Here is a 26,321-nt window from a genome sequence, read left to right as displayed (position 1 = left end):
TTTTGGGGATAAACAAAAAAATAACCAAAAGTTGTAATGTAATGATGAAAAAATAAATAAATAAAAAATAAAAAAAAATTAAAAAAAAATCCCCCCCCCCCAAAAAAAAAAAAATAAATAAAAATTGATCTTTAGACATATGAATCGATTTTTAGGAATTAATATGAGAATTGATTTAGAATTGGGAAATCGATTTTTTCAACCCAGGCCTAATGAGAAACGCTGCAATCATGTGGTTTTCTTAACTGTTTCCATCCCTCGTTGAGTTTCTGCAGCTCCGATTCTCCCCCGCTCCCAGGTGGATCGCTGCAGCGCCGTATACCGTCATACTCCTGATAATCATAATCTGCTGCATCCGGACCGATAAAGAGAATAGAGAGGATGTGAGTTGTGTGTTTGTGAGATGAAAGCGCTGCGTGGGATGCTCGGCATCGCCGGCTCCTCCCTCAGATCAGTCCGGACCAACGGCCAGCTGGCCTCGTCGTCCCGGCCCGTCGCCGTGGAAACCTCAGCTCTCCCTGCGTACCGAGATCAGACGCTGCTGTCGGGGTGAAAGCACATCCTCGTCAAACCTCAGAGATGTTGTTTCTAACTGGGCTGTGTTTACTGCCTTGCCAAAGGCGCGGCTGCTTCTCATAATCTTGCAGTCTGTTCATTTGAGCGCCTGCATAATATATATATATATATATATATATATATATATAACAACGGCTGAGACGTGACATGAAAACAATACGTTCAAATCAAAGTACGTACATGAAAGTGAGTTAAACGTTGGCCTCTTCTCAACGGCAGCGTCTTCAAAGCTCGGCGTCTGTTAACAAGTCACCGACATTTCTAGGAAGTTCATGTCAAATAATCTTGTAGTATCACATAAATAGTTATGACTGTTATGGTACAACTAGAAAACACTGGAACACCACATGGACATGACCTTTTAACCGTCTGTTTTTTGCTTCAGGTGTAAGCACTCCTTTGTTTAAATATGTTTGTATTATTTTAAAATAAAGTACATATTTGGGCTATGAAGTGAGTAGTCTGATAAACTGACCGACATGGATGTATGAATGAATGAATGAATGAATGAATGAATGAATGAATGAATGAATGAATGAATGAATGAATGAATGGCATATTAACAGCGCTACAGCTGAAACTAAAACAGCTTTTGTCTCTCAGCTTCCTGATTTTAGTGGTGGTGCTGAAAGTAGGAGTAGTGGGAGTATTGGGACAGAAACCTGGGAAGATTTCAAGTGCCCTAAAATCTGTCCCTTCTGTTTTAGGGCTAGTGAAGGAAAGTAGGGGGAGTATTGGGATTGGGCCTAATACTCTTGTTTTCATCCTTCTGAATACGTCACCTTGTTCGTTGCCCCGATTGGACGTAGCGCTGAATCAACCGAGTGCAAAGGCAGGACCGAATATATCAGGCTAGCACCACTGGACTCTGAGTGTCGTCTTCTTCTGTCAGTTTGTTCTGGTGTAGTTAAAGTCAGGGGCATTATGGGTCAGGAGGAATAATCTCCCTCATGGACTAACAGATGATTAATCTGCTCATTTATCCAACAATGGTCTAAAATGAGTTATCATCATCGGTTCCTCTTGAAAGTGGCTAAATGCACAGTAGCGCTGCAACTAACGACTATTTTAATAGTCGACTAGTCACCGACTATTGAAACGATTAGTCGACTAATCGGATAATTAGTATTTTTTTTTTAATTTAGTATGAGGTTGCATTAATTATGTGGCAAATGATAATAAACACCAGAAAGATGCACTAGAGCCCTGATATAGCGGGGCTGTTTTCTTCATCCTGCTCCCGCTGAATTTCTGACCATTACCGCCTCAAACGTGTGTTCCACTCCCGCCCCTCCCGCAAAACTCATGAATTCATGCTGCACGGCGCACAATAATAAAGATGCATTGATTTAGTGTCTCCTCCCGTCCCGCAAGAGAAAAGTCCAGACAAATCTATCTGATTTAATGTTAACATGATCATTGTGGAGTTTGATGGATGATTGACAGTTCCTACCTGACTGAAAGTTAGATGCAAATCCATCTTTGTCATCAGCGCACAAGCCTTTTTTCACCTTTCGTGCTGCATCAATTATGTGATTGAGTTTATAACGAGAGTAGCTGTGAGTGGCTCAAATAATACTAATAAATAACATGAAATAAACAAAGTTTAGAATGAAACGAATTAATTTAACAAATGAATGGCTTGGCCACTACATTGCTGGAGGGAGAGAATGTTTCTGACCGACTGCGGTCCCGTGCGTCTCTCTTCCAAGATGCTCCACAGACACTAAACGCAGTTTCTCCAAATATCTGACTTAATTTAATACTTTGTCAGGCATAACGTTAAAGCTCTTTTAAAGCCAAAATACACTTACTCTTACCAAGGCGAGTCCGTTTCGTTCAGCACTCCGACGTGCTTTCTCTTCAAATCCACTACCGACGTGCTCCGTGAAAAGCAACGTCGGCTTTGCAAACCTCGCAAGTATCTTTTTATTCACTGTATCGAGGCTAAAATGCTCCCAAACTTTTTATTTTATTTTTTATCAAAGTTTTATTACCCGCAGCTGCTGAGACGCTGTCGTGCATGCGGGACTCGACAGAGATTGTATTGAAGTGAGACGCCTCACTCCGTTGGAAAAACACGTCTGGCGACAATTGTCGACAATGGAATTCATTGTCGACAATTTTGATTATCGATTTTTGTCGACAACGTCGACGAATCGTTGCAGCCCTAATGCACAGACCCCGTAAAACTGGGTCCAGTAATGCAGTTGATGAACGGTTGAAGAAGCAGCTCAGACGTGAGCGGAGCCAACGACGAGGCTGTTATCAATCAGGTAAATTACCTGCATCACTTTCCAGTAAATCTCACATGCAACACGATTCCGGAGTAGAGAGTGACTGGGTTTTCCAGAAATCAGCTATTTTAGGAGAGATTTGCAGACGGTATAGTGAAATGGCTCTTGAGGGAAGAAACACCATTTAAATGCATTATCGTACTCAGTTAGGTTAGTTTTCATTCATATGATTGATTTCATGAGCAAAGGCTTGAAAGCATCGGTGCAGGGAACTACCAGAGTAAAGGAAAAGACGAGCTTGGCATATCGTTGGGGCTGTATTTCAAAAACAATAAAAGGGTTTCTTGGCTTTGCCTCCAGGAAAATGTCAAGACTGAATCTCAAAGACTTTGGTCATCTTGGCTGAATGTTTGCCCTGAAAGCTTCTCCGTGGGGGTCCCACATCGTTTCACTCCTGGCGTGCATCCATTTTTTTTCCCCCTCTTCAAATTCCCTGTTTATCAGATTTATTTCTATGATAAGCGTTCACAGATTCTCTCATTCATTTGCTATGTGTTGCAGAAAAATGGATGTGCTTGACTTTGGCTGCAACTTCCCCATCAGCACTTTAAGGTTTAAGGCTCTTAATCGTTGGCATGGAGGAGTTAAATGAATAAACTCTTCCTAGCAAACGGTTTGTCCCGACAGGAGACACATTATGTCCCGGGTTCCAAAAGTTGACACAATTTCCTGACGCGTTAATGAAATGTGTGTGACATTCCTTGCAGCTTTGTTCACTGCAGTGAACTTTTAGTCTGAACTCACGGCTACCCGAGTTAAAGAGCTGCAGGTTTTTTAATCCCACTCTGATTTAAGTCTGTAACGTCAAAGCCGCCCATGAATCTGAACGCTCCACTAAAGAGCAGCGTTCACACTACAGCAGGGGCGAAAATCCCGTTTCATAGTTGGGGGGGACAATAAACAAGAATAAGAATAAGAATAAGAAATCCTTTAATAGTAACATTTTAGAGAATAAAGGGGGGGACAAGGAATGAAAGTTTTATCCTTCCTTTAATACAGCATTTTGACATTTTCATCTCTATCTCAAACAGGCAGAAGAGCTTTCTTAGAGCAATGCAAAACAATGGTATTAGGTGAAGGTGCAATAATACAATAATAATAATACAATAATAATAATACAGCACATCTGACATAATACACTGCAAAAACCCACAATCTTAACAAGAATATTTGTCTTATTTCTAGTTAAAATGTCTCATTTTTAGTAAAAAAAAATCTCATTACACTTAAAACAAGACTCATCACTGGAAAAAAACAACTATTTTCACCTGTTTCAAGTAGATTTTCACTTAAAATAAGTAGAAAAATCTGCCAGTGGAACAATATTTTTTTGCTTATAAGATAAATCTTGTCCCACTGGCAGATTTTTCTACTTATTTCAAGTGAAAATGTACTTGAAACAGGTGAAAGTTATTTTTCCAGTGATGACTCTTGTTTTAAGTGTAATGAGATTTTACTGTTTATTATTATTTTCGATTTCGGTTTCGGCCACAAATTTTCATTTTGGTGCATCACTACTAAATACTACTGCATTGTTCCAAAATTATTAATTCTGTCTCAAATGATTCTAGGGGGGGGCAGCTTTACTAATGGGGGGGACTTGTCCCCCCTGTCCCCCCCGGGATTTTCGCCCCTGCTGCAGTCGACTCTGAGAGCGGTTGAACCCGCGGCTACCCGAGTTAAAGAGCTGCAGGTTTTTTAATCCCACTCTGATTTAAGTCTGTAACGTCAAAGCCGCCCATAAATCTGAACGCTCCACTAAAGAGCAGCGTTCACACCAGAACTGGTAGAGGAGCCACAGACTGTACTCAAGTAAAAGTACTGTTACTTCAGAATAATATGACTCAAGTACAAGTAAAAAGTATCATCCAAATAATGACTTGAGTAAAAGTAAAAACGTACTTGGTGAAAAAACTACTCAAGTACTGAGTAACTGTTGAGTAACGTCTGATTTATTTTTTTAGCACAACCATTCAGACAAAAGTACAAAATAATCATCTTCAGGCAAACTAAATCAATAAAATAATTAAATTAATTAAAATTAATAAAAAAATAGCAAAAACTAAAATAATCTTAAAATAAATTCAAGTACTATAATAAATAATAAAATAAATAAAATAATAACAGAATAAAAAAATAAATTAAGCACCTGTACCACCAAATTTCCAGCCTTTGTACTTTTCTTTTTTAACCAGCAGAACTAGAACAAACATGAACTCATAGAAACTCTGTGTGTGTTTGAGTCTGTGTAAATGTGACAAAACATGCAAAAACAAACCTTTTTCCCAAAGAATCACCCAGTGATGTCATGAGATTGACGCGTACGCGGATAAAAGGGATAAAAGAAAAGTAACAGCTCAACGTAGCCTAATGTAGCGGAGGAAGAGGAACAGTTTCTTCTTCACAAATCTACTCAAGTAAAAGTAAAAGTATAGTGATTCAAAACTACTCCTAAAAGTACAACATTTCCCAAAACTTACTCAAGTAAATGTAACGGAGTAAATGTAACTCGTTACTACCAGCTCTGGTTCACACTACAGCTCACCCCGAACAAAACACACCGATTGTGCCAGATCCTCTCACCAAAACAACGGCTCTCACATGTTTTAAACCATGTGCTCTAAAGCAGCGCGGACTTGCCCAGGGCACCGGCTGCGTTTCCATATGTGCACACTTTCTTTTTTCTTCTTTTGGGAGCCAGAGAAGTTTAGAGTTTAGCTCCACCGGTCTGAGACACAGCAGCTTTAATGATGTCAGGTTTAACTTAAGTCGCTCTCAGGTTTTTAAACCGCAGCCACTTCCTGTCTGTACTTATTATACGTGATTGCATGCTGACTTCTGAGGGCGGCTCTTTTACACCTGGCTCTCCCAGACGTTTCATATTAGATATACTTCAATTGCATTCACTTTTACTTTCCATTGCCAACATAAACTACTCTGCCTTTATAATAAAAGACTATATATATGTATACCTCTTAAATCTGTTTCATCACAGTAACGATGGATCCATTTAGCCGTTGTGAGGTTATAAAGAGTCTGAGAAAGTTCTGCATCGCCAGCTGGACGGCACATGACCATGAATTGATCTCCATGAGATTTGGCTCTAATGGATTTGTCATTGCCCAGGTCGTCAGCAATTAGACCAAAATCCACGCACTGATTTCCAGCGATCCAGCTGTCAGATCTTGTAAAAGGATTTATATACACATATATGCATATATACGTATAAATGTGCTAGAACTGCTGGTTCCATTAACATGAATATAAAAGTAATGTTATTGTCTGCAGGAGGTCTGTCTCCTAAAGCCGGAGTCGTCGGCCCTGGTTTTAGACACTATTCATAGCCGGTTGTGCTGCAGCACGACGCCGAGCACGACGCCGAGCACGGCTCTGTCGCTTCAGGGAATTCTGCTCAGACACGACGAGGTGAAAAGGTTAACGTGTGTGGAAACTCTCAAAGTACTTTTTTTAAGAATCCGTCCCAAGTCCAAGTCCAACCCCCCACAGTCACCCAGAAGCGTTTAAAGCGTCCGTGACCAGGACCGGACTGAGCCTGGTTAATCTCCAGGCCTGGACTCCGTCTCCGCCGTCACTCTGCAGCTTCCCTCGCTCGGCCGGGACTGTTGGCTCCGGAGAGACAGAAGCCAGATCCGTCTAGGAGCTGCAGAGATGAGGTCGGGTCAGATTTAATGCTAGGAGCTGCAGAGATGAGGTCAGGTCAGGTTTAATGCTAGGAGCTGCAGAGATGAGGTCGGGTCAGGTTTAATGCTAGGAGCTGCAGAGATGAGGTCGGGTCAGATTTAATGCTAGGAGCTGCAGAGATGAGGTCGGTCAGATTTAATGCTAGGAGCTGCAGAGATGAGGTCAGATTTAATGCTAGGAGCTGCAGAGATGAGGTCGGGTCAGATTTAATGCTAGGAGCTGCAGAGATGAGGTCGGTCAGGTTTAATGCTAGGAGCTGCAGAGATGAGGTCGGGTCAGATTTAATGCTAGGAGCTGCAGAGATGAGGTCGGGTCAGATTTAATGCTAGGAGCTGCAGAGATGAGGTCAGGTTAATGCTAGGAGCTGCAGAGATGAGGTCGGTCAGGTTTAATGCTAGGAGCTGCAGAGATGAGGTCGGGTCAGGTTTAATGCTAGGAGCTGCAGAGATGAGGTCGGGTCAGATTTAATGCTAGGAGCTGCAGAGATGAGGTCAGGTTAATGCTAGGAGCTGCAGAGATGAGGTCGGTCAGGTTTAATGCTAGGAGCTGCAGAGATGAGGTCGGGTCAGGTTTAATGCTAGGAGCTGCAGAGATGAGGTCAGTCAGGTTTAATGCTAGGAGCTGCAGAGATGAGGTCAGATTTAATGCTAGGAGCTGCAGAGATGAGGTCGGGTCAGGTTTAATGCTAGGAGCTGCAGAGATGAGGTCGGGTCAGATTTAATGCTAGGAGCTGCAGAGATGAGGTCGGGTCAGATTTAATGCTAGGAGCTGCAGAGATGAGGTCGGTCAGATTTAATGCTAGGAGCTGCAGAGATGAGGTCGGTCAGATTTAATGCTAGGAGCTGCAGAGATGAGGTCGGTCAGATTTAATGCTAGGAGCTGCAGAGATGAGGTCGGTCAGATTTAATGCTAGGAGCTGCAGAGATGAGGTCGGGTCAGATTTAATGCTAGGAGCTGCAGAGATGAGGTCGGTCAGATTTAATGCTAGGAGCTGCAGAGATGAGGTCGGGTCAGGTTTAATGCTAGGAGCTGCAGAGATGAGGTCGGGTCAGATTTAATGCTAGGAGCTGCAGAGATGAGGTCAGATTTAATGCTAGGAGCTGCAGAGATGAGGTCGGGTCAGGTTTAATGCTAGGAGCTGCAGAGATGAGGTCGGGTCAGGTTTAATGCTAGGAGCTGCAGAGATTAGGTCAGATTTAATGCTAGGAGCTGCAGAGACGAGGTCGGGTCAGGTTTAATGCTAGGAGCTGCAGAGATGAGGTCGGGTCAGATTTAATGCTAGGAGCTGCAGAGATGAGGTCGGGTCAAATTTAATGCTAGGAGCTGCAGAGATGAGGTCAGATTTAATGCTAGGAGCTGCAGAGACGAGGTCGGGTCAGATTTAATGCTAGGAGCTGCAGAGATGAGGTCAGGTTTAATGCTAGGAGCTGCAGAGATGAGGTCGGTCAGGTTTAATGCTAGGAGCTGCAGAGATGAGGTCGGGTCAGGTTTTATGCTAGGAGCTGCAGAGATGAGGTCAGGTTTAATGCTAGGAGCTGCAGAGATGAGGTCAGGTTTAATGCTAGGAGCTGCAGAGATGAGGTCGGGTCAGATTTAATGCTAGGAGCTGCAGAGATGAGGTCGGGTCAGATTTAATGCTAGGAGCTGCAGAGATGAGGTCGGGTCAGGTTTAATGCTAGGAGCTGCAGAGATGAGGTCAGATTTAATACTAGGAGCTGCAGAGATGAGGTCAGATTTAATGCTAGGAGCTGCAGAGATGAGGTCGGTCAGATTTAATGCTAGGAGCTGCAGAGATGAGGTCGGTCAGATTTAATGCTAGGAGCTGCAGAGATGAGGTCAGGTTTAATGCTAGGAGCTGCAGAGATGAGGTCGGGTCAGATTTAATGCTAGGAGCTGCAGAGATGAGGTCGGGTCAGATTTAATGCTAGGAGCTGCAGAGATGAGGTCGGGTCAGGTTTAATGCTAGGAGCTGCAGAGATGAGGTCAGATTTAATACTAGGAGCTGCAGAGATGAGGTCAGATTTAATGCTAGGAGCTGCAGAGATGAGGTCGGTCAGATTTAATGCTAGGAGCTGCAGAGATGAGGTCGGTCAGATTTAATGCTAGGAGCTGCGGAGATGAGGTCGGGTCAGGTTTAATGCTAGCAGCTCCAGAGATGAGGTCAGATTTAATGCTAGGAGCTGCAGAGATGAGGTCGGGTCAGGTTTAATGCTAGGAGCTGCAGAGATGAGGTCAGATTTAATGCTAGGAGCTGCAGAGATGAGGTCGGGTCAGATTTAATGCTAGGAGCTGCAGAGATGAGGTCGGGTCAGGTTTAATGCTAGGAGCTGCAGAGATGAGGTTGGTCAGGTTTAATGCTAGCAGCTCCAGAGATGAGGTCAAATTTAATGCTAGGAGCTGCAGAGATGAGGTCGGGTCAGGTTTAATGCTAGGAGCTGCAGAGATGAGGTCGGGTCAGATTTAATGCTAGGAGCTGCAGAGATGAGGTCGGGTCAGGTTTAATGCTAGGAGCTGCAGAGATGAGGTCGGGTCAGATTTAATGCTAGGAGCTGCAGAGATGAGGTCGGTCAGATTTAATGCTAGGAGCTGCAGAGATGAGGTCGGTCAGATTTAATGCTAGGAGCTGCAGAGATGAGGTCGGGTCAGATTTAATGCTAGGAGCTGCAGAGATGAGGTCGGGTCAGATTTAATGCTAGGAGCTGCAGAGACGAGGTCGGGTCAGGTTTAATGCTAGCAGCTCCAGAGATGAGGTCAGATTTAATGCTAGGAGCTGCAGAGATGAGGTCGGGTCAGGTTTAATGCTAGGAGCTGCAGAGATGAGGTCAGATTTAATGCTAGGAGCTGCAGAGATGAGGTCGGGTCAGATTTAATGCTAGGAGCTGCAGAGATGAGGTCGGGTCAGGTTTAATGCTAGGAGCTGCAGAGATGAGGTCAGATTTAATGCTAGGAGCTGCAGAGATGAGGTCGGGTCAGGTTTAATGCTAGGAGCTGCAGAGATGAGGTCGGTCAGGTTTAATGCTAGGAGCTGCAGAGATGAGGTCAGATTTAATGCTAGGAGCTGCAGAGACGAGGTCGGGTCAGGTTTAATGCTAGGAGCTGCAGAGATGAGGTCGGGTCAGGTTTAATGCTAGGAGCTGCAGAAGTGAGGTCGGGTCAGGTTTAATGCTAGGAGCTGCAGAGATGAGGTCAGGTTTAATGCTAGGAGCTGCAGAGATTAGGTCAGATTTAATGCTAGGAGCTACAGAGACGAGGTCGGGTCAGGTTTAATGCTAGGAGCTGCAGAGATGAGGTCAGATTTAATGCTAGGAGCTGCAGAGATGAGGTCGGGTCAGGTTTAATGCTAGGAGCTGCAGAGATGAGGTCGGGTCAGGTTTAATGCTAGGAGCTGCAGAGATGAGGTCAGATTTAATGCTAGGAGCTGCAGAGATGAGGTCGGGTCAGGTTTAATGCTAGGAGCTGCAGAGATGAGGTCGGGTCAGGTTTAATGCTAGGAGCTGCAGAGATGAGGTCGGGTCAGGTTTAATGCTAGGAGCTGCAGAGATGAGGTCGGGTCAGATTTAATGCTAGGAGCTGCAGAGATGAGGTCGGGTCAGGTTTAATGCTAGGAGCTGCAGAGATGAGGTCGGGTCAGATTTAATGCTAGGAGCTGCAGAGATGAGGTCGGTCAGGTTTAATGCTAGGAGCTGCAGAGATGAGGTCAGATTTAATGCTAGGAGCTGCAGAGATGAGGTCGGGTCAGGTTTAATGCTAGGAGCTGCAGAGACGAGGTCGGTCAGATTTAATGCTAGGAGCTGCAGAGACGAGGTCGGGTCAGGTTTAATGCTAGGAGCTGCAGAGACGAGGTCGGTCAGATTTAATGCTAGGAGCTGCAGAGATGAGGTCGGGTCAGATTTAATGCTAGGAGCTGCAGAGATGAGGTCAGATTTAATGCTAGGAGCTGCAGAGATGAGGTCAGATTTAATGCTAGGAGCTACAGAGACGAGGTCGGGTCAGGTTTAATGCTAGGAGCTGCAGAGATGAGGTCGGGTCAGGTTTAATGCTAGGAGCTGCAGAGATGAGGTCGGGTCAGATTTAATGCTAGGAGCTGCAGAGATGAGGTCGGGTCAGATTTAATGCTAGGAGCTGCAGAGATGAGGTCGGGTCAGGTTTAATGCTAGGAGCTGCAGAGATGAGGTCGGGTCAGATTTAATGCTAGGAGCTGCAGAGATGAGGTCAGGTCAGGTTTAATGCTAGGAGCTGCAGAGACGAGGTCGGGTCAGATTTAATGCTAGGAGCTGCAGAGATGAGGTCGGGTCAGGTTTAATGCTAGGAGCTGCAGAGATGAGGTCGGGTCAGGTTTAATGCTAGGAACTGCAGAGATGAGGTCGGGTCAGATTTAATGCTAGGAGCTGCAGAGATGAGGTCGGGTCAGGTTTAATGCTAGGAGCTGCAGAGATGAGGTCGGGTTTAATGCTAGGAGCTGCAGAGACGAGGTCGGGTCAGGTTTAATGCTAGGAGCTGCAGAGATGAAGTCGGGTCAGATTCAATGCTAGGAGCTGCAGAGATGAGGTCAGGTTTAATGCTAGGAGCTGCAGAGATGAGGTCGGGTCAGATTTAATGCTAGGAGCTGCAGAGATGAGGGCGGGTCAGATTTAATGCTAGGAGCTGCAGAGATGAGGTCGGGTCAGGTTTAATGCTAGGAGCTACAGAGATGAGGTCGGGTCAGATTTAATGCTAGGAGCTGCAGAGACGAGGTCGGGTCAGGTTTAATGCTAGGAGCTGCAGAGATGAGGTCGGGTCAGATTTAATGCTAGGAGCTGCAGAGATGAGGTCAGATTTAATGCTAGGAGCTGCAGAGATGAGGTCAGATTTAATGCTAGGAGCTGCAGAGATGAGGTCGGTCAGATTTAATGCTAGGAGCTGCAGAGATGAGGTCGGGTCAGATTTAATGCTAGGAGCTGCAGAGATGAGGTCGGGTCAGATTTAATGCTAGGAGCTCCAGAGACAAGGTTGGGTCAGATTTAATGCTAGCTTCTCGTGTGTTAATGTTGTTTTTGAAGAGCACACAGTTACAGCGATTTGACAGCTCTGTTGCTGCTGGGATGAGTTCAGGAGGGTAAGTGTTGGGATATTAATCATGTCCTTGTTTTTCCTGAAGAAAAAGAAAGAAAAATATATGATAGGAAGCATCTTAATGTGATCCAACCCAATCCAATCCACTTTATTTATATAGCACATTTTAAAAACAACAAGGTTACCAAAGTGCTGCACAATGAGTAAAGCAAGACATAATAAAATAGTAAAAACTAAAAACAGAGTCAAATAGATAAGAGCACATAAAAGCACAAAATAAAAACACACCAGACAAACAACCAGTGATTCATGAACATAAAAGACAGGACAGAGACCACACAACTCTCACGCTGGATTAAAAGCCAAAGAATAAAAATAAGTTTTAAGACGAGATTTAAAAATTTCTAGCGTGGGGGCCATTTTGATGGCCCCCACATCAAAAATCAGAAAAAACCCGAAACACACCCGAAAAAACCCGAAAATAAACCAGAAAAAACCCGAAACACACCCCAAAAAAACCCGAAACACACCCGAAAATAAACCCGAAACACACACGAAACACACCCGAAAAAACCCGAAAATAAACCCGAAAAAACCTGAAACACACCCCAAAATAAACCCGAAACACACCCGAAAATAAACCCGAAAAAACCTGAAAATAAACCCGAAAAAACCTGTAACACACCCGAAAATAAACCCGAAAAAAACAGAAAATAAACCCGAAAAATCTAAATGGAGGAAGCTTGTTCCAGAGTTTAGGGGCGATTGCTGAAAAAGCTCGGTCGCCCCTGGTTTTTTGCCTGGTTTTTGGAACGATAAGACGTGACTGAGCAGAAACCTCAAAGACCTGGAGGGAGTTAAACCTGCAGGAGGTCTGAGATGTACTTTGGTGTCAACCCATTTAGTGACTTAAAAACAAATAATAGTATTTTAAAATTAATTCTAAAAGAGACAGGGAGGCCAGAACGGGGTGATGTGGTCATGCTTGATCCAGTTGCCTCTACGTTTGTAAGTCCACGTCTCAGGACCTCGGCTGCTCGGGAGGACGGTGTCACCACAGCGGAGAAGCTCTGGTGTCACTTCCCTCCGTGTGAAGAGGATCTGAAGTGTTTCTGCAAATTACTGTAGTCTGTTCTGAGGGTGAATCACTCGCTCACTTCAGACCGTCTCCATGAATCAGCGTCTCACCTGCAGATCCACTCACTCGCTGTGGTCTGGGACGCAGACGGAATGGTTTAGTCGGTCCGTAAGATCCAACAGTCTTTATGAGCAGGACCATAGAGAAGAAATGTGGCATTTCAAGTTTCCTATGATGAATATTAAAGGAGACCTATTACCATCTAATCCCTATTTTAAACAGGCCTTGAATGTCTTAAAAACAAGCTTTTGATTGTTTTTGCTAAATAAATTAGAAATTCAGTCTCTGATCCATGTCTTTATCTTCCCATTCTCTAACCTCATTATCTATGCAGGATTCTGAGTGGGCGGGGCTATGATAATGAGGCTCTGTGCTGATTGGCTGCCTGAATGACGCGATACACCGCTACGAAAAAATGGAGAAAGCTCCGGCCGGCGGAGTTAGTTGTGGGAGTGGTTTCACACATCGGAGGACAAAATATGCAAATAGCATTTTGGTTCCGTAACTTTGGGGATCAGAATCTTATTGTCTCGTAGATCCACATCACACTGGACGATCATCAGGGCGGCTGTACAGACTCTGCAGAATCTGGTTGTTTCCTCCTTCTCTGAGTTGCTGAGGGGAGACCACTTTATATCTGTTAAAGCAAGAAAAAAACACTTTATATATGTTAAAGCAAGAGAAAAACACTTTATATATGTTAAAGCAAGAAAAAACACTTTATATATGTTAAAGCAAGAAAAAACACTTTATATATGTTAAAGCAAGAAAAAAACACTTTATATATGTTAAAGCAAGAAAAAAACACTTTATATATGTTAAAGCAAGAGAAAAACACTTTATATATGTTAAAGCAAGAAAAAAACACTTTATATATGTTAAAGCAAGAGAAAAACACTTTATATATGTTAAAGCAAGAAAAAACACTTTATATATGTTAAAGCAAGAAAAAACACTTTATAAATGTTAAAGCAAGAAAAAACACTTTATATATGTTAAAGACATGTTAACATGCACACTGAACTGTGCGTGACTGACATGACTTAACAGTCTATTTCTGTATAAAATGTCTTTAAATGTCCTAAAATCAGGGGCTTTAAAAAGTAACGACAAGTGACATTAGACACAGGATGAACGTGATCAATGAAAAACACCATTCCAGTGTGTAATGAGAGAGTAAAACCATGTCATTATGTTTTTAAAGGACTTAAAAATATAGTTATATATATTGTTATACAGTATTGGAGCATGCCGTTGGTCGTGTTGCTAATTATCGTCCCGACTGAGTGAACTGCAGCTTCAGAGCGGCGAAAAAGGGTGAATTTAACACTGTTGTGGTACTAATAGTTTCTTTCTTCATTTATTATGTCCAGTAGTCATAACAGAAACATGTTAGGGAATTTAGAGCCTACACGGATGCTGCTCCAAGACCAAACCCAAATAAAAGCCGGCAGAGCCGGGAGTTGTTAGGGAAGATGAAAGACGGAGCGTAAAGAGACGGGCCGCCAGCTGGCAGGAAGGCTGAGACCGGGCCGCGGCACCGGGCCGTCTCCAAACACCCGGCCGTCCACGAGTCCAGGCCCACAGGGAGGACGGGGGAGGACGGGGGAGGACGGGGGAGGACGGGGGAGTGGACAGCTCGCAGGACAGCTGGGGACGTTCCCAGAAGTGGATGTCCCGGCGAGTTCACTCCGAGGTCGGACCTGCAACGCTCCAAGAACCTTCCAGGGCTGACGTCAGGGCCGAGCTGTTCCCAGAGCGTTAGCTCCTGGAGCGTTAGCTCCCGGAGCGTTAGCTCCAACCTGTCTGGACGGTTCTCCATCACCACGACAGTTCACCCTCCCCGAGGGACAAACTGGGAATTATTTTAATTACGTACCGTGACCTTCGTCTTCATCTCAGTAAATCAACCAGAGATGTTCTGATACCCATTGATTTCTTTCCAACACCGAGGCGTTGGGTGTCAGCCGACACCGACACTGTTCTCATACCAGGGTTATTTTTAAATAATACAATCTTTATTATGTTTTGCCAAATTGACATCAGATAAAAGACATCGAGCAGTTTTCCAGTTGTCTTTGGGACATGGGAAACCACCGCGGCTCCAGATGTTCAGTCACACTGAACCTCAGACCAACAGTCGTCTAGCACGATCAATTCTTACATGTTGCACATTGTTGTTCTGGTTTTAGTCTTAAAACCACAACCTTGCATATATAGACAACAATTTTGCATCTTTTGTTCAGTTGGTAAACCGTTTTGGTATCCCCTGGTCCCACTCCCTTAGATATTTCCAACTACGCAATTTTATAGCTTCACAATTCTGACTGATTCCCTTTTGGATTCCCGTAGGCACAATTGACGTCAACACGCACGTTGCAGTAAAAAAGACGACAACAGGGCAACTTTCAGTACTTGCCAAGTGAATATTTCGTCAAAGGGAGGAAATACTACCAACATGAAAAAACAATCAATAGATGTCGCGTTATCAATCCGCTCCGGAGCAACGTCAGTAATTCTCAACCCAGCAGCAGCAACGTTAGCATGTCCTTGGCTAATAGTACTGCAGGTAACTACTTAACTAATGATCATAATAGCACCATTTACCTCAGTGACTACGTTTACATCAGTCAAAATTCTGGTTATTGCTAATATTCCGGTTACTGAAACATTGGGAATATTCCGTTTCCATGGTAATTAATCATTTATCTGGATCAAACCAGCGACGCACGGAGAACATCATGACGCAATTACCGTCATTTCTGCTTCTTCTTCCTGGATCCAAATCCAAAACAAATGCTGCTTCAACTTTTCTCTCTCCTTCTTGTAAATCTTCTATCCCGGTACTTTCTACCGTCTACAAATGCAGAAATGTTCATATCCTTCATTACATTTATGAAGTGATTAGTCTCCTCCTGGTCTTTTTTCTCCGTGTTTAGAAGAACTTCCTGGACTCAAAAGACCAGGATTCCTTGTGAACGGAGCATGTGCAGAAAACAGATTCCTGTTCCGTTTGATGGGGATATTCCGTTTGGCGTTTACATGACCCAATATTCAGGTTTTAAAAGGAGTAACCCAGGGCTCATATTGGGGTTTTTAAAAACCCGAATATGAGCAAATTCTGGTTATTCAAAGGTTATTGGTGTTTACATGGCCGTGCAAATTCAGGTTATTGCTAATATTCAGGTTTTAAAAGGGTTATTGATGCTGGAAACACAGTTATTGTTGTCCTTTTTCCCCAAAAGAGAATCGATAAAGAACCGAATCGTTAAGCAGAATCGAAAATGGAATTGGAATCGTATACATTTCATAAATTCCCATCACTAGGTAAAGTCTTGTTCATCTTGTATATTCCTCAGATAATCTCGTGTAAGATTTTTCTGTACTTTGGTAGTTTGGTAGTATCACTCTTAATGCACGATAGAAGTTTTGGCCACATCGATTTTCTTAAACTGCTCATATTCTAAATGCTTTTAGTCAGAAATGTGGTTTGTGCGAGAGAACCAGTGGTGACATCATGATCACACTCAGTCTAAACACGACTGTGGGTTTTTCCTGTTGTCCGACATCCATCATGTTTGTTTACACTGAAATGTGTCTGACTGAAGAGGTTTTGCTAAATATTTGATATAGATTTGTGTTTTTTATGATTGAATGTTTTAGTCTGGGTCATTACTGCCGCTCCCCAAATCTCTTCTCTTTCCCTCTCTCCTTTAATCATTTGTTGTCTCTTGCAGTTTGAAAAACATGTTGCTTAGCTGACCCAGTTGGAGTTTTAGGATCTTTGCTGCAGGTCTAGCTTCTCTCTTTACCGCAATTTCCTGTCAATAAAGGTAAGTTATTTAGAAGAAAAGGGTCTGAATCATGGTTGAGTGTGTGCCAGCTGCTAATGGTTCATGAGCAACAGCAGGACCTGGAGGCTAAAGCTGCTTTTGTGCAGCGCGTTTGTCTCTAAACATTTAAACACAGCTTCAGTCTGTCCAATACGGTGGCCGACGAGGGCCAAACGCTCTGCAACGGCCTGATGCGTGTCAGACCCCGTCCACACGTAGCCGGGTATCTGCTAAACCGGAGATATTTTCCTACGTTTGGACCTGTCATCCACATGAAAACGCAAAAACGAATGTTTAAAAAAACTCCGGGCAAAGTGAAAATTTTTGAAAACTCCGATTATGTAGATGCGTGTAGACAGAGACAACCGGAGTTTTGCGTTTTCGAACGTCACATTATGCTCCAAAACAACAACAAATCTGCTCTGACGTGCGACCTTTGTTTACTACAGAACTACAGATGATCCAGCATCTGTTCTCCAAGCTATTTATTAAATAAATGGTCTCTGGTCTGGACAGCCGTTTGCTGCGTTACACCGACGCAGAGCCTACGGCGTAGGGTACGCGGCGACGCAGAGCCTACGGCGTAGGGCTGCGTCGATAACGCGGCAGCTCCGTGGCGGGACACGGGGGGGACTCAAGCTCGTTACCGAGAAGGAGACGCACCTGCAGATGATCTACAGGTTAGAATGCTTATGAATGTGGTCGAAAACGCAGATCTTCAGTTACGTGTGGAAGGGTTTTTTTTTTTAAACGATGTAATGTGGATACAAATTATTTTATAAACGGAGGGGGGAAATATTCGGTTTTAAAAATACCCGGCTACGTGTGGACGGAGTCTCAGTTAAGGAAAACGGCTTCAAGTACAGAAACGATTCAAATTCACAAACTCAAAACGAGGAACAAAAAGAGGAACGTGGTGCAAATGAAAAAACCTGCTGCAAAAAACAAAGACAAATGCAGCAAATAGAGAAATGATGCAAAGCACAAAACCATATAAAACAAGAAACATCTTCAAAAGAAAAACGCTTCATAACCGGTCACTACAACCGGAAGTGCTCCAAACCTGCAGGGGGCGCTCTCGGCCGAGACCGAACAGCTGACTGAACCACCGTGTTTACATCCATGGTTTAAACAGCGGGAACGGTAATGTGATATAATGTGGTTTATATTACTGTACAACGCTGTACATTACGAGACGTTTCTTTATTATATTTTAACGTTACAGTCAGCTGTTCGGTCTCTCTCTACATCGCGTGAGACTTGAGAGCCCGGTTATTTTGTCTGTATCAACTATCAACTATTTCTTGGCTTTCCCTTGTCGTTCAGACTGGACGAGTGGAGTCACGTGATTAAACACACGCCGCCTTAAGCGGGAATTAAACTAGCCTATCAGCACACAGTCAAACCAGACAAAAAGACGTTTATTTTCCTTTTTTCTAAATCAAAACACACAGAATTTCCCGACATGGGAAGATTGACGTCGGTAATCGCAGTGAATGTCGGTAACGGTTAATTTTGGGTTTATCGGTGTGTGTGGCTCGGACGCTGGGCCTCATGCAAACCACAAAACCACAGGTTATAAACGCAGCTCCGACGGCCCACACTCAGTTTTATTCCCTCACGTTAATTTGAAAATGCGTGCTGTCATTTCTGCGTTAAGGAGCTTTTAACATCTCTAACCATAACACAGCTTTCACAGTCTCATTAGCTCATGTATTTAGCTCTGCTGATTGCTTGCTAACAGACGTACTGTACTTCAGCAGGAATGAAAGTGGGCATAACCGGACAGAATGGATCAATAATAAACGCTGAAATGAAACGCAGGCTCTACCACAACAAACATCTGACTGGAAAACAGAAGGAGATGATTTCACTGTGCTCTGAAACAGGTTAACCAGGAACACATGCGTCCGCCGCCGCATGCACGCGTGCGTCGTTGAGCAAGTCGGATGTCTGGATTTAATTCGGCCACGATGGGTCTGCATGTATCTGCCTGTTCGCCTGTGCAGGTAAATGAGGTCACGTTGGTGAGCGAGCGCTGCCGGTGCCGTCTACCCTCGCCTGCGCAGGTAAATGAGGTCACGTTGGTGAGCGAGCGCTGCCGGGTCCGTCTACCCTCCGCCTGCAGGAAGTCGGGGCCAAACCTGAGAGAAATGTGCGGTTGTATGGTTGTCAGGGAAGAAATACCAGTGTGTGTTCTGGTGATTAAATTCCATCAACAGCCGTGGACTGTTAATCAGGCCGACAGGCAACGACAGCTCTGCGTTCAGTCCTCCCCGCTTCGCCTCCTGGCTCCAAACGCCGCCTCATTACTCGCTGAAATCTCTGCTTTCTTCCACTGGAAAGTAATAGTTGACTAAATGCAACAGACTTACAACTGTTTACATTCCACCTGGGCATCTTATTCAAACCATCACTCCCTCTTCTCCCCGGGGCGTTTCTCTCTCGCTGTATTCTTTGGAAGGAGATCAACAAAGCTCACGCTGTGGGAACAGTAACCCGGCGGTTTCTTCTCACACTTAGCGATGAAATGAGATTCTCTCCGCAGAGCTTCACACTAGGGTCGCCACCTTTCAGAAATAGAAATAAGGGACACCCGATTTCAGCAGCGCAGGAGCCAAAAAAAAGCCCCAAAACTTCTAAACTACATAGAAATGTGTTTATTTTATATGAAAAAACAAAATGCTTTGATTTAAAGTTTAAAGTGCTTTAATAGCATTGAACTTGCATGACTGTAGAGACAGCCAACCATCTAGCAACTGAAATATCCTCCTGTGCTACGTATGTAACATCAGCCCAGATGCAGAATATAGCTACAGGTGAAGAATATGGTGTAAAAGTTAATTTATTTCAATAATTCAACTAGAATATGGTGCAAAAGTTAATTTATTTCAATAATTCAACTATAATATACAGAGCGCAGCAGGTCCCGTTGTCCCGCCACAAAGATGTTGCTGGCCTTAATGTTTCCTCTGTTTTATTTTGTTCATTATTGTTAAATGTAGTGTTGACGTGTGTGTGACAGACGTGTGTATTTTAGTATTGACGTGTGTGTGACAGACGTGTGTATGGGGCGTTAATGAAAATACGGTACAAATCGCGTCCCGTATTAGTTCAATACGGGACGCAACATTGTTTTTTCAAATAAAGGACAATTCCGTATTTTACGGGACGGGTGGCAACCCTACTCCCTACTTCACGCCCGCTCGGACGTTTGTTCTCTGATTGGTCCTCGCTCTTCCTTTTCTCAGACGGTGCTTTTTTACGAGGCGTTTGAGTTCAGCTTCCTGTGCTTTAACGGCGGTATAATTGTCTTTGCAGAGCTGCAACCAGAGCGGGATTTCTCCCAAACCCCTGGCCGTCATCTCCATCTTTTTATGATTAGTGCACGAGGAATGGAGGAAAGTTTACCGTTCACCATATACCGTCAAAAAAATGTGTCATCGCGCTAAAAACTATGTACATGAAGGAAGGAAGGAAGGAAGGAAGGAAGGAAGGAAGGAAGGAAGGAAGGAAGGAAGGAAGGAAGGAAGGAAGGAAGGAAGGAAGGAAGGAAGGGAGGAAGGAAGGAAGGAAGGAAGGAAGGAAGGAAGGAAAGATATGAGCCTGAAAGAAAGGATGAAAGAAAGAAAGAAAGAAAGAAAGAAAGAAAGAAAGAAAGAAAGAAAGAAAGAATTAAAGAAAGAAAGAAAGAAAGAAAAAAATGAGCCAGAAAGAAAGAAAGAAAGAAAGAAAGAAAGAAAGAAAGAAAGAAAGAAAGAAAGAAAGAAAGAAAGAAAGAAAGAAAGAAAGAAAGAAAGAAAGAAAGAAAGAAAGAAAGAATTAAAGAAAGACAGACATTATTTATTGTTATGGGGATAAATGCCAGAAATGATCGTGATACATTTTTTACTCCATATCGCCCCCTGAATAACCTTCTCTCTCCTTCTTTTTTGCAAGCAATCGGAATAAATCACACTAACTAACTAACTAACTAACTAACTAACTAACTAACTAACTAACTAACTAACTAACTAACTAACTAACTAACTAACTAACTAACTAACTAACTAACAAGCAGTCTGCTGTGATTTCGTTCCTCAAACTCTTTTATGGCTTCAGCAAAAACAAATGAAAGCCTGCGTTATTGTTGCAGTATTGTTGCAGTATTGTTGCAGTATTGTTGCAGTATTGTTGCGTTATTGTTGCAGTATTGTTGCAGTATTGTTGCAGTATTGTTGCAGTATTGTTGCAGTATTGTTGCGTTATTCTTGCAGTATTGTTGCAGTATTGTTGCAGTATTGTTGCAGTATTGTTGCAGTATTGTTGCGTTATTGTTGCAGTATTGTTGCAGTATTGTTGCGTTATTGTTGCAGTATTGTTGCAGTATTGCTGCAGTATTGTTGCAGTATTGTTGCAGTATTGTTGCAGTATTGTTGCGTTATTCTTGCAGTATTGTTGCAGTATTGTTGCAGTATTGTTGCGTTATTGTTGCAGTATTGTTGCGTTATTCTTGCAGTATTGTTGCAGTATTGTTGCAGTATTGTTGCAGTATTGTTGCAGTATTGTTGCGTTATTGTTGCAGTATTGTTGCGTTATTGTTGCAGTATTGTTGCGTTATTCTTGCAGTATTCTTGCAGTATTGTTGCAGTATTGTTGCAGTATTGTTGCAGTATTGTTGCGTTATTGTTGCAGTATTGTTGCAGTATTGTTGCAGTATTGTTGCAGTATTGTTGCAGTATTGTTGCAGTATTGTTGCGTTATTGTTGCAGTATTGTTGCAGTATTGTTGCAGTATTGTTGCAGTATTGTTGCAGTTTTGTTGCGTTATTGTTGCAGTATTGTTGCAGTATTGTTGCAGTATTGTTGCAGTATTGTTGCAGTATTGTTGCAGTATTGTTGCGTTATTGTTGCAGTATTGTTGCAGTATTGTTGCGTTATTCTTGCAGTATTGTTGCAGTATTGTTGCAGTATTGTTGCGTTATTGTTGCAGTATTGTTGCAGTATTGTTGCAGTATTGTTGCAGTATTGTTGCGTTATTGTTGCAGTATTGTTGCAGTATTGTTGCAGTATTGTTGCAGTATTGTTGCGTTATTGTTGCAGTATTGTTGCAGTATTGTTGCAGTATTGTTGCAGTATTGTTGCGTTATTGTTGCAGTATTGTTGCAGTATTGTTGCAGTATTTTTGCAGTATTGTTGCGTTATTGTTGCGTTATTGTTGCAGTATTGTTGCAGTATTGTTGCAGTATTGTTGCAGTATTGTTGCAGTATTGTTGCAGTATTGTTGCAGTATTGTTGCAGTATTGTTGCAGTATTGTTGCGTTATTGTTGCAGTATTGTTGCAGTATTGTTGCAGTATTGTTGCAGTATTGTTGCAGTATTGTTGCAGTATTGTTGCGTTATTGTTGCAGTATTGTTGCAGTATTGTTGCAGTATTGTTGCAGTATTGTTGCGTTATTGTTGCAGTATTGTTGCAGTATTGTTGCAGTATTGTTGCAGTATTGTTGCAGTATTGTTGCAGTATTGTTGCAGTATTGTTGCGTTATTGTTGCGTTATTGTTGCAGTATTGTTGCAGTATTGTTGCAGTATTGTTGCAGTTTTGTTGCGTTATTGTTGCAGTATTGTTGCAGTATTGTTGCAGTATTGTTGCAGTATTGTTGCAGTATTGTTGCGTTATTGTTACAGTATTGTTGCAGTATTGTTGCAGTATTGTTGCAGTATTGTTGCGTTATTGTTGCAGTATTGTTGCGTTATTGTTGCAGTACTGTTGCAGTATTGTTGCAGTATTGTTGCAGTATTGTTGCAGTATTGTTGCGTTATTGTTGCAGTATTGTTGCGTTATTGTTGCAGCATTGTTGCAGTACTGTTGCAGTATTGTTGCGTTATTGTTGCAGTATTGTTGCAGTATTGTTGCAGCATTGTTGCAGCATTGTTGCAGTATTGTTGCAGTATTGTTGCAGTATTGTTGCAGTATTGTTGCAGTATTGTTGCAGTATTGTTGCAGTATTGTTGCAGTATTGTTGCAGTATTGTTGCAGGCCGGCGAGCCCGGCCGGGTGCGTGGACCGGCCTGCACGACGGTCTGTTTCATATAACTACATTGAAATGTGAGAATAGAGGGGGTTTTGAGTTTAACAACTGGGGAGCTGCAACTGAAAACAGCTATAAATCTTAGCGATACCTCCAGGGTTTTCCAGCATTCATGCCATCACACGGCCGCCTAGAAGACTCGGGTACATGTGAGTACATTACTTGGTTCTTTAGACATCATTTTTTCAGTCTGGCATGAATTCCCAGTCTTACACATGGTTATAGGGGATCTGTCGTTAGCTCGGCCTCCCTGATTGGCTCCCGCTCACCCTTATACTCTGTTCACCCTCCTCCCTGAGACTAAAGGCTGAGTTATGGCTCTGCGTCAAACCAACGCAGAGCACACGCCGCAGCCGTGACGCCGTCGTGAACCTTCGGACTTCTCTGTTACTCCACTTCGTCGCGGTGCAGTTCCCCTCCCCCCGCCGCTAGTTAGTGATCTTTTTCTGAATGGTTTATACGACTTTTTCCGGTCACAGTGAATCAAAGAGATAAGGACAACTATTGTGCAAAAAACACGCTTTCTTTTACAGTCCAGTTTCACTTTAATTAATGGGTAAATATCAGGTAATTATTTCTGTACTTAATGAGGAAGTACCAGGTAATATTATGGAAACAACACACGCTTTCTTTTACAGTCCAGTTTCACTTTAATTACTGAGTAAAACCAGGTAAAAATGTCTGTACTTATTGGGTAAATACTTAGGAAATAGAATTACTGGGTAAGTAACTACAAGGTAAGTACCTGGATTACCAGGTAAAACATGGTAACTATCAGGTTAATTACAAGGTCAATAGAGTCATTTACACCCTCGGGGGTACATTCACCAATCCATTGATAATACATAAATCAATAATGAATGGGTAAATACCCGGTAGTTATCCATGAAATGTAGAGTAAATACAAGGTAACTACATGGTCATTGAAGTGTAATTAGCTGGTAACTACCTCAAATATAGGTTATCATTTCCTGGTAGTTTGCAGAAAAATACTTAGTAATTACCTGGTACTTACTTAGAAATAATTCATGTAATTTCAGAGTAATTACATGGTAAATTGACTGGTAGTTACCAATATTAACCTAGTAAATACCTGTAATTTCCCTCATAGTTCCATCTAATGTCTTTGTAATTACCTAGTAATGTTTAGTTTAAACAACCAGGTATTTACCATGTAATTACATGGTAAATACACATAATTACATGGTACAAGAAAATACGTAATAATTACTTAGTACTTACTGGGTAAATTACCCGGTAGTTACCATGTAATTACCTTGTAAATACAAGCTAGTACTAGGTAATTACAGTGTAATTACCTTGGTATTACCTGTTATTACTGTACTGTAAAAGAAAGGGTTACCAACAGGTGCATGTGAAGTTGAATAAGTAAAAATAGAGCTGTACACTGCAAAAACTCAACATTTTACCAGGAATATTTGTCTTATTTCTAGTTAAAATATCTCATTTTTAGTCAAATCTCATTACACTTAAAACAAGAGTAATTACCAGAAAAATAACGTGTTATTCGACAATTTTCACCTGTTTCAAGTAAATTGAAAGTAGAAAAATCTGCCAGTGGAACAAGATTTATCTTCTTATTACAAGCAAAAAAATCTTGTTCCACTGGCAGATTTTTCTACTTATTTTAAGTGAAAATCTACTTGAAACAGGTGAAAATTGTTGTTTTTTCCAGTGATGAGTCTTGTTTTAAGTGTAATGAGATTTTTTTTGACTAAAAATGAGACATTTTAACTAGAAATAAGACAAATATTTGAGTTTTTTCAGTGCAGACATAGATTACCTCCATCTGCGGTCAGGTATGAGGCCAGACCTGCAGACCTGCGGACAGACCGGGTCATAGATTCCCGGAGCAGCAGCTCAGGAGGTCATAGGTCATAGACGCCACATTCCTGCAGTGACACTAAGCCCGGACGAGGTCACGGAGGCCACAGACCACAAGCAGAGCTCCGTCAGGCCCCGGACACATCAGGAGGAGCCGACCAAACCAAACCAAAGCCAGGGGCCGGATTCACCAATATGTTCTTAAGAAACACCTTAAGACATGTCTTAAGATCCTAAATTAAGAAGTTCAGAAGAAAGTTCTTAAGTGCAATTCCTCAATATTTTCTTAAGAACCGTCTTAAGAACTGTCATTTCTTACAAATTTCTTATTTTTCCTACTTAAGAACTATGCTTTATCCGAAATGGCATACTAACTACTACATGCTACATACTGCATCAGTATGTACTGTATACTGCATACTACATGCTACATACTGCATCAGTATGTACTGTATACTGCATACTAAGTACTACATGCTACATACTGCATCAGTATGTACTGTATACTGCATACTACATGCTACATACTGCATCAGTATGTACTGCATACTGCATACTACATGCTACATACTGCATCAGTATGTACTGTATACTGCATACTGCATGCTACATACTGCATCAGTATGTACTGTATACTGCATACTACATGCTACATACTGCATCAGTATGTACTGTATACTGCATACTACATGCTACATACTGCATCAGTATGTACCGTATACTGCATACTGCATACTACATGCTACATACTGCATCAGTATGTACTGTATACTGCATACTAAATGAAGGATTCAGTAGCCGCTCCAGCAGACCGTTCACACAGCAGTAGCAGCCAAGTATCCCAGAATTATATTATATTATATTATTATTATTATTCATTTCATTCTATCCAGTCATGCACCTGCAGCCAGACTTCACTACACCGATGCATCGCTCCACAATATTGCGGGTCTTTGTTTGTGCATTTGCAAATCTGTTGAAAAAGGTGATTTTAGAGTCTTATCTTTTCACAGAAGAAATTTTAAGACAGGTCAAGGTTGTCTTAAAGTTAAGAAAAAAGTCAAGAACAAATTTGAGAACTTTTACCATTTATTCTTAAGTTTTTTCTTAAGAAGAAACTTAAGAAGAAAGTTGAGAAAATACTTAAGAACTTTTTTGGACAATATGACTTCTTCTCTTTTTCCTTCTTAAAAGGAACCCTGGCTATTAAGACATGTAGGTCTTAAAAGATAAATGTTGGTATCAATTATAACAATGTGATATAAAAAACCTTGTTGATGTCTTCGTTTCTATAAAATTTGAAAATATAATTTAACTCGTAGGTCGCCATTGTTGTTTACATTCTGGGTAGTGACGTCAGACGGTGGCTCCTGCTAGCCCCTGTCTACTGTTTTGACACCCAGAAACACAGATCAAAACACAGCTAAACATTAAGGTGAAGGCGCACCTACAAAAAAGTAGGTGTAGGCTATGGCGTAGCCGTGACTTCTCCCCTCTGTGCGGTTGCCGGTGGCCTGGGTTCCGGGCTCTTCCGTGTCGGACTCTGGTCTCGCGGGTGGCGGGGTTGCTCCCCCCCCTCCCCCACTATAGATGCACTTCAGGTGGAGCTTTGTTTGGCTTATCACACACACACACACACACACACACACACACACACACACACACACACACACACACACACACACACACACACATAGTCACTTAGTCACACGCATATACACACACACACACACACACACACATGATCATATACATACACACACACACACATAGACATACACACTGGCTTGTTCACCTGCATGCTGGCTCT

At 42.5% G+C, this 26,321-nt stretch overlaps 2 protein-coding genes across 2 annotated transcripts in view; both read left to right on the top strand.

Moving 5' to 3' along the window:
* LOC133418390 (NACHT, LRR and PYD domains-containing protein 4-like) overlaps nt 1-26,321 on the top strand; it is a 398,000-nt gene that overhangs the window by 208,769 nt on the left and 162,910 nt on the right. The window lies entirely within an intron of this gene.
* Nucleotides 1-26,321, top strand: part of LOC133418844 (collagen and calcium-binding EGF domain-containing protein 1-like) — a 78,426-nt gene that overhangs the window by 13,790 nt on the left and 38,315 nt on the right. The window lies entirely within an intron of this gene.

The sequence above is a fragment of the Cololabis saira genome, chromosome 2 (assembly GCF_033807715.1).
Source record: "Cololabis saira isolate AMF1-May2022 chromosome 2, fColSai1.1, whole genome shotgun sequence".
NCBI classification, from domain to species: Eukaryota; Metazoa; Chordata; class Actinopteri; order Beloniformes; family Belonidae; genus Cololabis; species Cololabis saira.
The sequence above is the reverse complement of the archived record's forward strand: the minus strand, read 5'-3'. Positions and strand labels throughout refer to the sequence as shown.